The sequence below is a fragment of the Poecilia latipinna genome, unplaced genomic scaffold, assembly GCF_001443285.1.
Source record: "Poecilia latipinna isolate Pla-1442-1.1 unplaced genomic scaffold, P_latipinna-1.0 Scaffold88, whole genome shotgun sequence".
Classification (NCBI taxonomy): domain Eukaryota; kingdom Metazoa; phylum Chordata; class Actinopteri; order Cyprinodontiformes; family Poeciliidae; genus Poecilia; species Poecilia latipinna.
In genome coordinates this window covers 56,050-70,471 of record NW_015112704.1, presented here as the reverse complement: position 1 = coordinate 70,471, position 14,422 = coordinate 56,050, and positions in this window count along the sequence as shown.

Genomic DNA, 14,422 nt, shown 5'->3' with positions numbered 1-14,422 from the left:
AAAGAATGAGCTAAACAACAAAAACATGTTATTTATTTTGAAAGACTTCTCACATGAAGGGTTTGCTTTGTGACCCACTTGCTAAGTACCAATCTTAAAATCAGTTTTATTTTATATTTTAACATTTATTAGTTGAAATATGAGTTTTTGTTCAATCCTCTAACTTATTTAGAAGTGTCACTTGCAGAAGACACGGCGTCAGGGAAAGAAAGTTGACCTTGTGGGAGCTTTACTTTTAAAACTGAAAACCATTAAAACCCTGGAAGCTACTGTCATCAAAAACTAAGATGACTTGTGGAGTACCTCAGGTGTGTGTCCTTGGTACCCTTTACTCTTCATTTAAACTCCACTTCTGAGCTAATCTGATTTAGAATAACAGAGTACTATTATCCGTTTTATGCAGATGTTAACACTAGGAAAATCCAAAAAAGAAATATTGTTTTATTCACTTTATCAATCATTCAAAGGTTCTTATCAAACTAAGCGAAAGTCTCAAAGACATTTTAACAATCTTTCTTCACACTACGAGTTTGAAGTGTTTTACAAACTGAATACAGGCTTGTTTGGCTAAAAACTGGTAATACATAGGCATAGTTAATGTTTATAGAAAGATATTAACAGCTACTGCTATTAAAAACTCATCTTTACTCTTACATTAATTGTGCATCATTAATTACTCAGTAGACTTGTGGAGTACCTCAGGTATCTGTCCTTGGCACCCTTTTATTTTCAACTTACATCTTCTGTGCAGGCTTGATTACGAACAATGGTGTACAAAAGCAAATAATTAAACACAGAGATTATATGTTTGATTTAAAAACTATTATTCATCCTCAAAGGTCTTGTCTAACTTATGTACCCTTACGTAAATAGATTTTTTTATTATGACAGAATTAGTGTTAATAAAGAGTTTTGCACATTATTTACCTTGACTGTAAAATTACAGACAAGCTTAACTCTCTTGGTCACAATATTTATGGAAAAGAAGCAGTTGATTTCATTATGTTGTCGCAATTATCTCTGAAAGGCACAATGACAGCCAAACTATTCATTATTGCTCAAGGGGGACGACTGCAACAGTTTGTGAAAAGCTCCCAAGAGCGTTTAAAAAAAAAAAAAAAAAAAGACTAAGTGGTTTATGAAAGCGCTGCTTTTTTAGTTTGCAATTACTGCCGAGAGCAAATAACAGGCGGTCCATTAGTCAAAAGTGAGCATCACACAATGCAAAAGACTAGCTGGCAAAAATCTAAATCGTGACAAATTGCCTGAAATGTCTAAATGGACAAAATAGTCAATGGTATGGATTGGAAGTCATTTTTCCTCACGTCCTTCTGGGTCTTCATATTGTCTCATCAGTCAAACATATGCATGTCTGATCCTGCAACACTTCCAGGCTGAAGACGGCCTGCTGCGTGTTACTTCTGGACAGTTGTTCCTCTCTGATAAAAGCAGAACACAGGAAATTCCTCATATGTGAAATATGCCTGAGAGGCCTGTTTAAAATAGTTTTGAGGAAAAAACGGCAGAAATAGGAAGGAAGTGAAGAGGCTCAGCGCTGTGCAGTATGACGGAGGGACGCAGTGACTCCAAGGAAACGTGTCTGTATAATGAACTTCAATGGGATTGGGCACGTGGGAGGGCGTGTGCCAGGCTTAGATTTACAGAGTGTTGTATATATATTAGCAGTCTGCCGGGCGGTGTGTCTGACTTTACGCTAACCACAGGGTGTAGCCTGGTGCTTTGAAGTCGTCCCAACAACCAGCTCTGAACTGAAACACAGGCTACCGTACGAGACATGGAAACATTACAAGTAAATCTAAAAAAATTAGATGGATATTATTATCCAGAGATTTATTTAGGCACAAGACTCTTATGCTACATGTTGTTTATTTCTCTAAGATTTGAAGTTAACTCCTTATAATAAAAATCTAGAAATCTGAAAGTTTGTTTACCCTCTTCGAAAGCTCAGAAGTGACAATTATGAGTTCATAAAGGTAAAGTAATTTGAAGAAGTGAACACATTTGAACACGACGTTCACTGTCAATTTTACCTGCACTTGAATATTACACAAAGTCGGAAAAGTATTTATAGCTGGAGAAAATGGCTTTCTGAAAAATGGAATTTCAAAATAAAATCTGTGTCGATATCAAATAGTTTTCCCAACAGAATGACAAAATATTCTTAAAAAAAGGTTGAGAGTATGAACTTCCATTAACTATAGACTTTAAAGAAACTCTATTACAAATATGTAATATTATACAAAGGAAGTATTGTCAAATACTGCTTTTTTTGTAAATCAGTAGTTTCCAAACTATTTGCTATGGTTAAAAATCACCAAATTAAAAGTACTCCTGGGACACTTTTGTTTAATGTTTGTGTTTTTTAAAGTTTCTTACATAAAATGCCAGAGAAAATTCCAGACTGGTCAAAGTTTGGAGCGGAGTCCCAAATCTCTCGTTAGAGGATGCTACCCATAACTGTAAAGCTCTTTTGAGTGTAAACTTGAAATACTAAACCACTATAGCAGTTTACAGTACCTATAAATCTAGTCTAATTTTTAGGGCAAATACAGTAAAAAAGAGGGGGAAAAAAACATACTAAAAGGTGAGGCTACCTGTGAGAAAAGGTCATTTGCACCAACGACGTGCCTGATTCTAAATCCCTTCCTTTTATTGGCTAATCTGAACTATGCTTCCACGTACCATCTGTTTTAAATTAGCACCTTCACAGGAAGCACTAAGATCCGGGCAGCAGTGGTCAGATCCTAAATCCGCTACAGAGGACCAGCCCAACATCAAGATTAACTGAATCAAACTGAACTGAATGTTAGCTGGACAGGGTTTTTTCCTGAATCAAACGACGCCGTGCCGCATGTCTAAAGTTTGGAGGAGAGACTCGTGTCGCAGAGGGAAGAGCAGGAGTTTCTGGAATCCATCACAGACAGCAGAGGCCAGCTGCAGCGAGGATGGAAATCAACACGCCGCACAATGCTCGCTTGACGAAATACGTCAGGAAAAGCCCACATCCTGGAACGGCAGGTCAACGGCACGACATGCCAACATGCAGTGGAGCGTTGACACTGGTAAACAATAAACACACTCCTCTCTGGGACGCAGCCAGCAATCATTCAGGCGCTGCATGGCGAAGCCTCCAGAACCATCAAGTCAGCACTTTCCTCCCCATCCTTCAACAGTGAGTCATGGCAGGACGATTGGGAGCACAAGTTGATGTTTGGCTCAGTTTGATGGAGGGAGAATAGTAAGCACCACCCTCACGATGAATGCCTTGTGTTTCGTCGGCCATGTTTTACGGAGAGCGGATCCTCAGCTGCTACCAAACAAGTGCTCTGTGTGTTTTCGCCCATTTATCTCTGAGAGGATCGTTTATGTAACCCAAGGACACGGCTAGCCAAACATCCGGAGCTTTTTGTTCATTCCCCAATGGCATAAAAACCACTTTGTGCTCTAATTGGTCATCATATGTGCAATTATTAGTGAATATTTTGCATTTTCGTTCCATACAGTGTAATCACATTGATTATGCCAGGTTCAGGTGGCAACACAATGTTTCATCAAACAGTTTATTTCTAAAGGTAACATTTCTGTTGGTAGGGAAACCATCAACCATTTATGTTTTATGAAAACGGCAATTATTGACATGTTCCTATTGTTTTGAAACCAATTATTCAATTTTAGGCTTCATGGGAAAAGTCTGAAAGATAAAGCTCCAACTCAGACTACAATAAGCAAACTAGTAAAAGTGACATCTGATATTGACAAACAGCTCAGTTATACAGTTTCCATGAGGAATTGAGGAGATATGTTCAATTTCACATGGCTTTGGTCTTCGAGGTCTTTGCTGGGTTTATTCCTCATGTGCAGCGCAACACTGAAAAACTTGAATCCTTCTACTGTATGGGTGTGGACCCCGGCCTCTATAAATAATGGTCAGACCACACAATCAGCTCCTTTTTTTTATTTAGCGTCAAAAAGCAAAGATGTCTACTGGTAACACAATCTGCCTGTGTCCATCATGTGCGGAAGCATCATGTTCTTTGAGTGGCATCATACCATCATAATGTGAGTTTTCTTTAAGTAATGTTAAAAGACTGACAACTTGAGGTTGACTTATTAAGAAAGCCATATTGGTTGCCCAGGTATTGAGTCGGAAATAAATGCTGACGTTTACAAATGTATTTTGGATTTTAAAGAAAGGGTTATCTCTGCAATTTAAAAAAAAAATTTTTTTTTTTTTTTTAATGAATACAAAAATATCCTTTTGCAAAATACACACCACACAGTCCGGCATATCATTTTAAAGGTTTTAAACCAAACGACTGCCAAACGAAAGCTTTATCTTAAAACCTCAAACTGAACCATGCCTTGTTTCCAATCATTTCACATTCATGCAAGTTATTTTTGTGCAGCAGCATGACAACAGGTGGGATATAGAAATATAAGTTACCCAGTTATAAAATCAATAGATATTTTTATAGCTTTAACTATAACTCGTTTCATATAGTGTGTTACTGCTGCTGGTGTGTTTGTATGGCCGACAGCCATGTTTTTATTGAACTCAAAGCTACAGGTTAGACTTGTTTACCTCTGACTATGTTCAATATTTACAGCTTTTTTAGCATTTCAGTCTATTTAACCAGGGTTTTAGTGACATTTTAAATTAAATCACCCATTTTCTCAAGCCTTATTAACTGCAAATAATCTGCTTATGCTTTTTTAAAACAATTCTATCCTTCAGATAATCTAATTTCAATATCAGACAATAATACCATGAGAACATTAAAAATGCAGTTTTGGCTATCGATTTACTAGCAGTAGCATTGTGCCTTCAGCTACAGTTAGCTCAGGGTGCTAGCTGTTAGCTTCTTGAGGCAGAACTGTACTGTCAGTTTTTAATGATTTTATTACATAAACAGTTTGGCTCTGCTTATCCTGTCTTGGGGAAAACTTAATCCAAATGTGATGCTTTTGCATCATTATAATTATTATATCTCTGTTATCAAACAAAAATGACTGAATGAGTTGGAGTATAACACTCTGTGACCTAGAGGGGGGGGGGGCGTGGTGTGAAGGGCCTTATTTCCATTTAAAGGGACAGCATCAAAACAAGTTGCTGTCAGACCAAGGGTCAACAAGGAGCCACAGGAGCTACAAGAACCAGCAATTCAGACCAAAAAAGTCACAGTTCAGCTTTATATAGACCACTGCTGAATGATTAAATGAAGGATTTAAAAGCATGATATGTCTGCTTTAAACTGGACTGAATTTTTTTTTCTTTTTACAGGACGTTCATTCCCAAAAATCCTATAATGTGGCTAAATTAAAATGATGCAAAGTAAACCGGGTTAAAGTTCTGCCACAGCAATGTCTGGCTTGATGGCCGTTTATCCCACAAAAGGGTGGCAGAAGCAGTTTTCAAGGTTTAAGAGTGATTTACTTTAATACATAAAATAATCATCTGAAAGCATGCTCAGGTTATTTTCTTCTGGTATTAAAAATTAGTGTGACAAAAACAGAAGGTTTTCTACAAATTAACTGAGGGACATGACGTATTGAGATAAAAGACAGCACTGCAATCCTTTAACAAGGATCTGCAGGCTAAGTGATCATCCAGGAAAACACAACCAATCAATCATGGCAAACAGAAGACCTCTTAAATGGCAAACACAGGAGGTCATAGTTTGACCAGATTTCCTGTGTGGACAGGAAGCTTCTCAGTGAGGCTTTCACCTTTGAGTACTCTGAGTGCCGGCTATTACTGTAAGTGATACAGCAATATTGTGGTCAGTGTGAGCAGCTAGATGGAGGAAGGAGGGGGATGGACACATCCTGAATCCCTTAGAGGACGGACATGTTATAATCTCCTCACATCTATCGACAGAACAAGACGAGGTGAGGATGGACGGCCACGTTGTTAAACAGCGTCCAGTAGGGGGGGGGGGCTTTGTGCGATATTTTGTGGTAATATTGTGATCACGATAAAGATTGTGATTTAAAAAAATATATTCATTTATTACTTATTTTTAGGTGATAATAGTTCTGTAGGACAGTAACTACATGGCACAACATTTACAGCGGCACAAAAACAAATATTGCTCTTGAAAAACACTCTAATGTGAAATACCCAACGGCATAATAGGGCCATTATAGATGGAAAAGAAAAAAAGGAGGAGTACATTTCCGTAAAACAAACCTGCAATTGTGAGAATTGAATTTAAAAAAAAAAAAGTAAATTTCAGGGTTCCCAAGTAAAATATTTGCAAGAAAAAAAAATCTGAAAATTTGAGATTAATCTCTTAAATTTTGTAGGAAAAAGTTAGAAATTTTGGAGTGAATCAAAAAATTTCAACTTTTAAATTTCCAAGTTTTCTTTTGGAAATTCTGAGATTAATCTCAAAATTTCAGGGGTTTTTCTGGCACAAATTTACTCTTGCTTTTCTACTAGCAAGCGCTTTAATACGCCGTCTTACAAATATGCTTCTTCAAGACGCCACTTACTTAAAAACGTGTGATTTTTATATCACTTAGCTGCACTAAACTCCAATATTTATTGATGCTCTCATTGAGCAAAAAGTCCAGGTCGGAGTGTCATGACTTCCTGTGCTTGAGCGACTGGAGGGTGAGGTCACTCACCAGTAACTTAGTTTGACGTTTCCATGCTTGGAGCCAGCTGCAGCTCAGGACATGTCTGTCTGATTACGGCTGTGGCCTGCTGTAAACTCAGATCTGCCTTTATGTCCCGCTGCAGAACATGAAACTAAAAAGATTTGGCAGGATTATCCTCTGGAACCCGAATGCTTTGGGACTGAGGCTCAATCTGAGCCGAAACTTCTCAAAGTGTCTGCCTCACTTCGCCGCTTCCTTTGAGAATATGGAAATTTAATGGATATGTGTGTAAGGGGGGGAAAAAAAGAGAAAAGATTCCGAAATGCTGCCGATAGTTCATAGAGTGCAGAGCAGGCTGCAGGTGTGCACTGCAACAGCAGCACTTTGTTTCCATGACAATAAACTAAATCACCACAGATACGGTTTGATTTGGAAATAAAGTTAGACAAAAAGAGGCCCAAGGACGGTGACGACGAAGTACGGCGTAGGAAGCGGGGATTCGGAAATGTAATTAGTCGACAACAAAGCTGGAGTGGATAGTGTCTGTTTTCATTTCATATTGTTTGCTATCTAATGAAAAACGTAACAAGTGTGACACAGTTTGTCATTTTTTTTTAACAAACCAAGAATTGCCTTCAAAAGAGGAAAAAAAATAATGCTAGAGCTGGAGAACTGCGAAGGGGCAAAAAATTACTAAATGGAAACTTTCTCTGGAAATTATTAGATTTCAAGGGAATTATACATTAGTGATGGTTAATTTTGAGAAATTTATCACACAGGTTTTAATATGTTAAATATTTTAATAAAAATTTTTCCTGACCAAATTGTATTTTTTCTACGCTCGTAAATTGGAGACAGACGACGAACTCCTTCGTTTCGCAGCACTGAAACTACCAAAGCTACTAATGTTTTTGTGAATAAAGCCGACGTTGTTTACGTCAGCAGAAGTAACTGGAACTATCCCAGAAACTTTCAGTTTATAGTTTTTGAATTCTAACCCACGCCATGATACTACCACGCCCAATGGATACCTTTTAAGTCAAGAATGTCGGGGTTTTCTCTCTCAAGGTTCTATTTTTGATCTCATCTGTCTGCTCTCTTTCAAGAATTTTCATGTGACCGTTATCAATCTGCAGACAGGCAGCTATGTTTCTTTAGAGATAAGCATCTTTACCTCACAAGGTTTTGTAGAAGGAAGGACAAAATGTGACTCCAGCAACCTTCACATCTAAAAATAAGTTGATATTTTCCTGGGCGACTGCAGGACGGACATAATCTCAGACTGAAAAGGTTTGAAAAATTCACTTAAATTTATTTAATGTCAATTTACAACACACTTTAGAGGAAAAACACAATGCTTTTTTGTTTACTGCTATAAATTGATATAGAAGATTAGAGTCTTCTCATTTAAACAAGAAGGTGTTCTTGCTCCTGAATTTGTCTCCAAACTCTGGCAGTGATGAGCATCTTTAAAACTTTGGTTTCTCAAAAAAAATTTTATTGTTCCAAATGTTTCTCAAAAGCTGATTTAAAAAAATTGTTATGTTAGTCTTTTCACATGTCTTTGGCGAATAAAGTTTAGCCTGAAATCGTGCTGGCATCAGACCCGGTCCCATCAGCCTGTCCTTCATTATGCATGGGCAGAAAAGCGCTGACCCAGTCTGAGCCAGGTGGTTCCTGCGCTGCGGCGTCCCCGTCGACGCACACGTCAGCGTTCCCTCCGCTGCTCCGTCTGACTGACTGCGTGTCTGTCGCTTTGGCTTCACACAGCCAGGCCAGACGCCAAAGCAGAAACACATGCAGACAGAATGATGCAGAGCAGGCTCGACCAGACCCAGTGTCCTGCGTTTTCATTACTCTGATGTGGCAGCAGATTAAAGCAACTCTCGGATAGCTCCAGCTCTGGTTTATGTGTGTGTTGACGGGGATGCCGCCCAGTGCGGGAAATAGCCGAGCTGGAGAACCCTGAGCTACCGCCGGTAAAAATCCTCCTGGTTGGAGAACCACAGGGCTTAAACCAGTTAGCGGCGGGAATCAGAGAGGACCGACTTTCCTGTTTATATCAGCTCTGTACTGACGGAGCAGAGGGAGACGTTGACATCAAAGCAGAGAAACCTTACATCAGTCATAGTTATTTACACTTTCTCTTTATTTAGGTCTAAACTGGTTTTACTGAACAATCAGAAAAAAACCATCTGGCTATGAATAAATAAACATTTTTTCATGCGGTCTCTCTGTCTTTTTTAATCATAAATGTTCTTCACCCCTAATCTTCAGATCTTTCCATCTGTGGGCTTAATTAGTTTACATAAACACTTCATAGGAGTTGAACATCATTTTAAATCCTTGTGTATTGTTTCATCTTTGGATGCACGATATCGGCATTAACGTCCCATAAATAAAGCCGAGTTGTTTAACTGAAGCAGAGAAGCAATGTTGGCGTTAGGAAGAGAAAATATCGGTAAAAATCGGTATTAGGAGTAACAGCAACATTAATATCGGACATCAGATATTGGCTCAGTTTTTATATCAGAACATGGTTTTTTCTAATTAACTTTTCTTTGTCTAATCCCTCATCCACAAAGAAAAAGATTATGTGCATCCGTTACGGTGTTTTGTTGTTCAAGCTGTGCGTTCACACAGATTTGGCGTTTCTGAATTCGGATCCCAGAGTGGAAACATTCCAAATCGTTGGTTTCATGTTCCCGTGCGTCTTGTTCGAAAAGATAACTTGGCACCATTCTGTGTTGTTTTGTGGTAGTGTTTATACCAACATGCCTACTGTAGCGCTTTCTTTGGATGCATATTTTGTCTTAATTATTTACGAAAATGTACCGTGTTCGTCTGCATGTAGCCGAGAGCCTAAAACACCCGCCTAGTAAAACATAACCTTGTCTAAAGTCACTAAATCCAGATTTCCATCCTTCTGCTTGTGCGGACGATGCAAATAAGCAGAATTAAAACAAAATGGATCCTTGTTTTTGAAGAATCACCTTGTGAACACAAAAACAGCTCCAAGTCCTGTTGAGACCGTCTTAAACTTTTGGTTTCTTTTAATCAGCACTTGGATAGAAAACTATATAGATTACTGAAGACACTGCAGTTCCCTAAATTAATAAAATAAAAAAGTATCAATACAAGCTTCAGAACATTGGAAAGTGTCATTAGGTTCACTGCTGGCTAAAATTAGCTAAAAAAACCCCCACAGAGTTCCCGTAGTAGTCTCCTTTGACTGATGAAAACCACAGTTTGGCTTCATTCAGGTGGTTATAACCAAACACTAAAACGTGTTCCAGAAGTTGTTGCCAGAAATTACTCGGTTATGTCATCCAAACCCACACAGACACTCGCTGAGGTGCAGCCAGGCAGAAAACAAGTCTGAGAAGAGTTCCCACTCCCACTTGAGTGGGAGCCAGACTCCAACAAGTCAGAAGTTTTGTGTAAATCACATCTGCTTCATTTGATCAGTCAGCGGTTTGGAGCAACCCTTGACAAACTGCCCTGGCAGTGATTTAGTCCTCTGGTGGAGGGCCCTTTGACTGGTGATGGAGGGGTCAAGCAGAAGAACAGGCCTGTTACTGAGGGCCTTCTGGACTGGATGTGGGGTCTGATGGGGCCCTCTGGCCTGGATGGAAGAGGAACGCTCTGTGGATCCTTTCATTAATGATCCATGTTCAGAGGGAAGTGCTGCAACATCAACCGTCCTGTGAACTGAAGAAGCAGATGGCATCAGATTAGCATCTGAATAGGGCCCCGCAGATCCATGGGCGGTCCTCAGCTCCTCACCGCTTCCCTGCGGTGGGTATAGGTGAGCTCAAGGTTCAAACCAATAACTGGAAACCAGAGGAAGCTGAGGATTGAACCTCACTCCGGTGATTCCACCCCTGCTTCAGTCTGGATGTTACCTTAGAGCCAGAACAGCAGGTAAACAAGTCTGAGATGTCAATCAGATGTAGAGCTGCTGCAGACAGGCAGACTCTGAGATAACATCAGGGCGAACTCCATCTCGGCTTTGAACTTCACGTCGGAAATGTTTGGACTTGCGACGCGGTGCGGGTGTCGGCAGCGAGGTAAATCTGCTTCTTTCAGTCCCCCATGCCTTGAGCTCAGCCAACCGTGAATAGATCTAGATGGTTTTCCTGCCTGACACGGGAAAATGACCAACTGTAATCGAATTAAAACGCATTCATGCACATGCAAAACTAGCAAAACATTGAGTCATGTGGAAACTTTCAGGAAGGTTAGGGGCATGGCAGAAACACAAAAACTCTCAAGTATTGAGTGTTTACCGCTACTCTACTAAATGCGCTCTTAAAGGTGTAAAAACAGTATTTAAAAATTAAAGTTTACTTTTCTTTTCTTTTTTTTTGCCATGCATTCATGAAAACCCAGTTAATGAATTTTAATCTTAAAGCTTGAAATCTTTGACTAATCAAACTTATTTTGGAGTTAAGTGACACTTTCTACACCCTTGACATCTACTACTCTAAAATAAAAACCAGAAGCTCCTTTTCTTACCCAGATTTATGCTGGCTGGTTCAACGAGGGGATCTGAGGTGGAAAATTCACTATATTTCTCACTTCTGCTTGGCATTAATCGTAATCTTGATGCCAGAACCAAACATCTGAGATTGTTCACTGAAGGATTTCGAGCATAGAAGCACCAATCAGAGGAATTTGATGTTGCAAGAGGTCAAAGGTTTAGTTTTACTCTGTGTATTCCCAGGTCAAACTGTAAAGAAAAGAACGCTTGTCTCTAGCAACACAGAGATCCACACAGTGGTACTGGAAGGGGTCATTCCTTTCAGGGGCTGGTTTCCATGGCAGACGTTCCCATGGTGAGGGGGGCCCCTCGATGGCCCCAATAAAGCCGTGGGCACCGTCACTGCTTCCAAACAACTCATTATGGCCCGTCCATCCGGGCTGGAGGAGGCTTGTTAAATCAGAGCAGAGGAGGACGAGACCAACAGTCTCCTCTTTTAATTAGTCCGTCACATACTTCACAAGTGAAGCGCCTGAAAACAAAATGCGAACGGTGTCCGACAGGAATACGAAAACGGGCAGAAAAAAAAAAAATCGAGAGATCAGCCATTTCTTAAGGCAATTTTCAACAGAGATGGTAGACCTGCTGATCACCAGTCAGAGCTGATCAAAAAGAAAACAACCCGACTAAGGGGTTTTACCTGATTGAGATCAGTATGGAGGAAGACTAAGACAGAATGCAAAAAGATGTGAGCAGACTTTATACTCTACCCCACTGCCTAAAGCCATAGCTGTTTATGTGGCCCTCTAGACTCCAGAGATACGCATAAATAGCACCTTCAAGATAACAGTTGTGTGCTTAACTGTCATTTTATTAATCAAATCAAAGTGGTTTTTATCTGTACGCTCGTGGAAATTCACATAAAATCAACAAATGCCATCATTTTTTTTGTGAGCCAATTGAACATTTTTCAGAAAAATGGTCAAAAACATTGACGTTAAGTGATGCTAACTCCCACCTGCAGGTGGCAGTATATTTTACGTCGACACTTCTTCCTCTGCTACTTGATGTAAAGTTCTAGTCTGTTGTTGATTATATGCAAGTAATAAAAAGCCAATTTTGTCATTGTACAAGTGCAAACATTGCAAAATTCCTTGCAAATATTTTTTTAAATTAGACAAAAAAATACATCCTGGAGGGATTGATTGATGTGAAAAACAATTATACAATTTTAAGAAGAGACAGGTCTAACCATTTGTTTATCAGGTTCTGGAATCAACTGGCCTGTGCCCAAAACGAAAACAAGTTTGACGGTTTTCTTTGTCATCCATTTCTTTGTCAATTTTCCATCCGAATACAGAAATATTCTTCATAAAGTCATTGCAAATTAGATTCTGGAAAAGTGTTGTCATATTAACCTGTAGGAGCCGTGTTTCAACATAACACAGTAAAGGATTAACCTCTGCATCTCAAACATGTAGAAAAGCATTAGTACACCAATGAGCTGAAGGTCAGTCTATCTGTGGTCAGAAAGTGGTTTTTAGGTTACTTTCAAACCAAATCCTATATTTTTCATCCTTTATATTTAACTCACAGCCTCAGTATCACATGAGTTCTCAGTAAGAAGTCTTCATGTGCCATCCTAGACACTGATCCACCTCCATCGGTTTCCATGTTTCACTCAGAGCCATGCCCGACGTTCCCATGATTCTGGGAATCGCATTCATCCTAAAAGTCGACCCTGACCAGCAGATGCACTCAACCATGCACGCTAACACAGTCAGGACATGATAAAGCTTCCAGCCATGAAAAGCAATTTAGCCCCGCATCTCTGTGGGATTTATATCCACGGTTCTCCTCAAACACCGAGACGCCAAGGAAAGCGGCTAGCCACTCGGTGCTGGCTGGACTGCTACAAAGAGCCTCATTGAGTCCTCCAGGACACACCGCTCTATGTGTTGGAGCAAAGAAGCTGCCAATCCACTGTTTGTCAAAGGATGAGGAGGAAAACAACCCAGCTGTTTGGCTTTCACATCTGGAAACCATAACCCCACATAGCTTAGCCGATAACTGAGCACTAGGCTAACGCAGTGTCCACGGCCCATGCAGGAAACGGCCCCAGCTCATTCGCGGTTTCTTCCCACTCTCTGTTGGTCACAAGAGGCCCAAAATAGCTCAGGGTTTGATGGACATGTTGAGGGGAGGAAAGTTATGACTCCCAGGAGGAATCTTCAAAACCACAGGCTACATGGAAAAACACGAAAAGACATGGAAACAAAATGAAGAATGGGGCTGTGGGAAAAAATAGCACAAGAAAGCAACAAAGGCTCTTACAACACATCAGTTTGGGTTATTTTAAAACTATATACAGAATATTATTATTACGGCACATCCATAGTTATGGTTTTATGCTGAAACAGAGCCAAGTTAGCTTCATTTTTTTTTACTGGTTAAGATCCAAAAAATGGAAATTCAGCCATAAACTGTCCCTTCCAAACTGACTTGTACATGAAGTACATTGTAGGAAACTTTTCCACATCATGTCAGGATTTAACCACATACATTCAATGGTTTTTATGAGTTTAAAGAACAAAGTCCTACATAACTCCAAAGTGGAAGGAAAAGGTTTCATTTTTAAATAAAGTTAGATCTTTTTCATCCTCCAACAGGTTTTCTTCCACATTTTTTTCCTGTATTTAGCGCCGACATGAGGAAAATCTCCCCCATAGCATGACGCTACCACCACCATGCTTCACACAAGAGGACTAATCTGGCCCAGACGGATTTTTACTTAGGAGCATTGGACTGAAAGGGTTTCTTTTTTTTATTAACAAAACATTCAGAAAATATTCCTCTAATCTAAAAGTACAGTGAAGTTTGCGGTCAGGGAAGTGACAAAGTGTATGTACAGCTGCAGGCGCCAGCAGCACATTAACCATCAGATGTCAGCAGCCGGTTGCTGGCAGCTCTCTGCTTCAATTAGGGCTGTGAAACCACAGAGTGCGCAAAAACCGAATGATACGCAATTACCTCACAGCAACGGAGACACATAAACTTCCTGTTATAGCTCAGCGTGAACAAGGAGGGCTTTTCTCCAAAACAAGAAAGCAAGTTTTTGAGGAAGCACGGCCATCGTTTGGAGCTTCCTGGAGTCCAGCCAGCTCAGGCCTTCCACTCTCAGGAGACTTACTCTCTGTTCTGCAGCGTCTCATGTACAAGCAGCTGCAGGAGCTTGCCGATTACCTAATAAGGCTAAAAAAAAAAAAAAAAAAAAAAAAAAACCCCCCAGAGAACGGGAAACCCGGGGGAAAATTT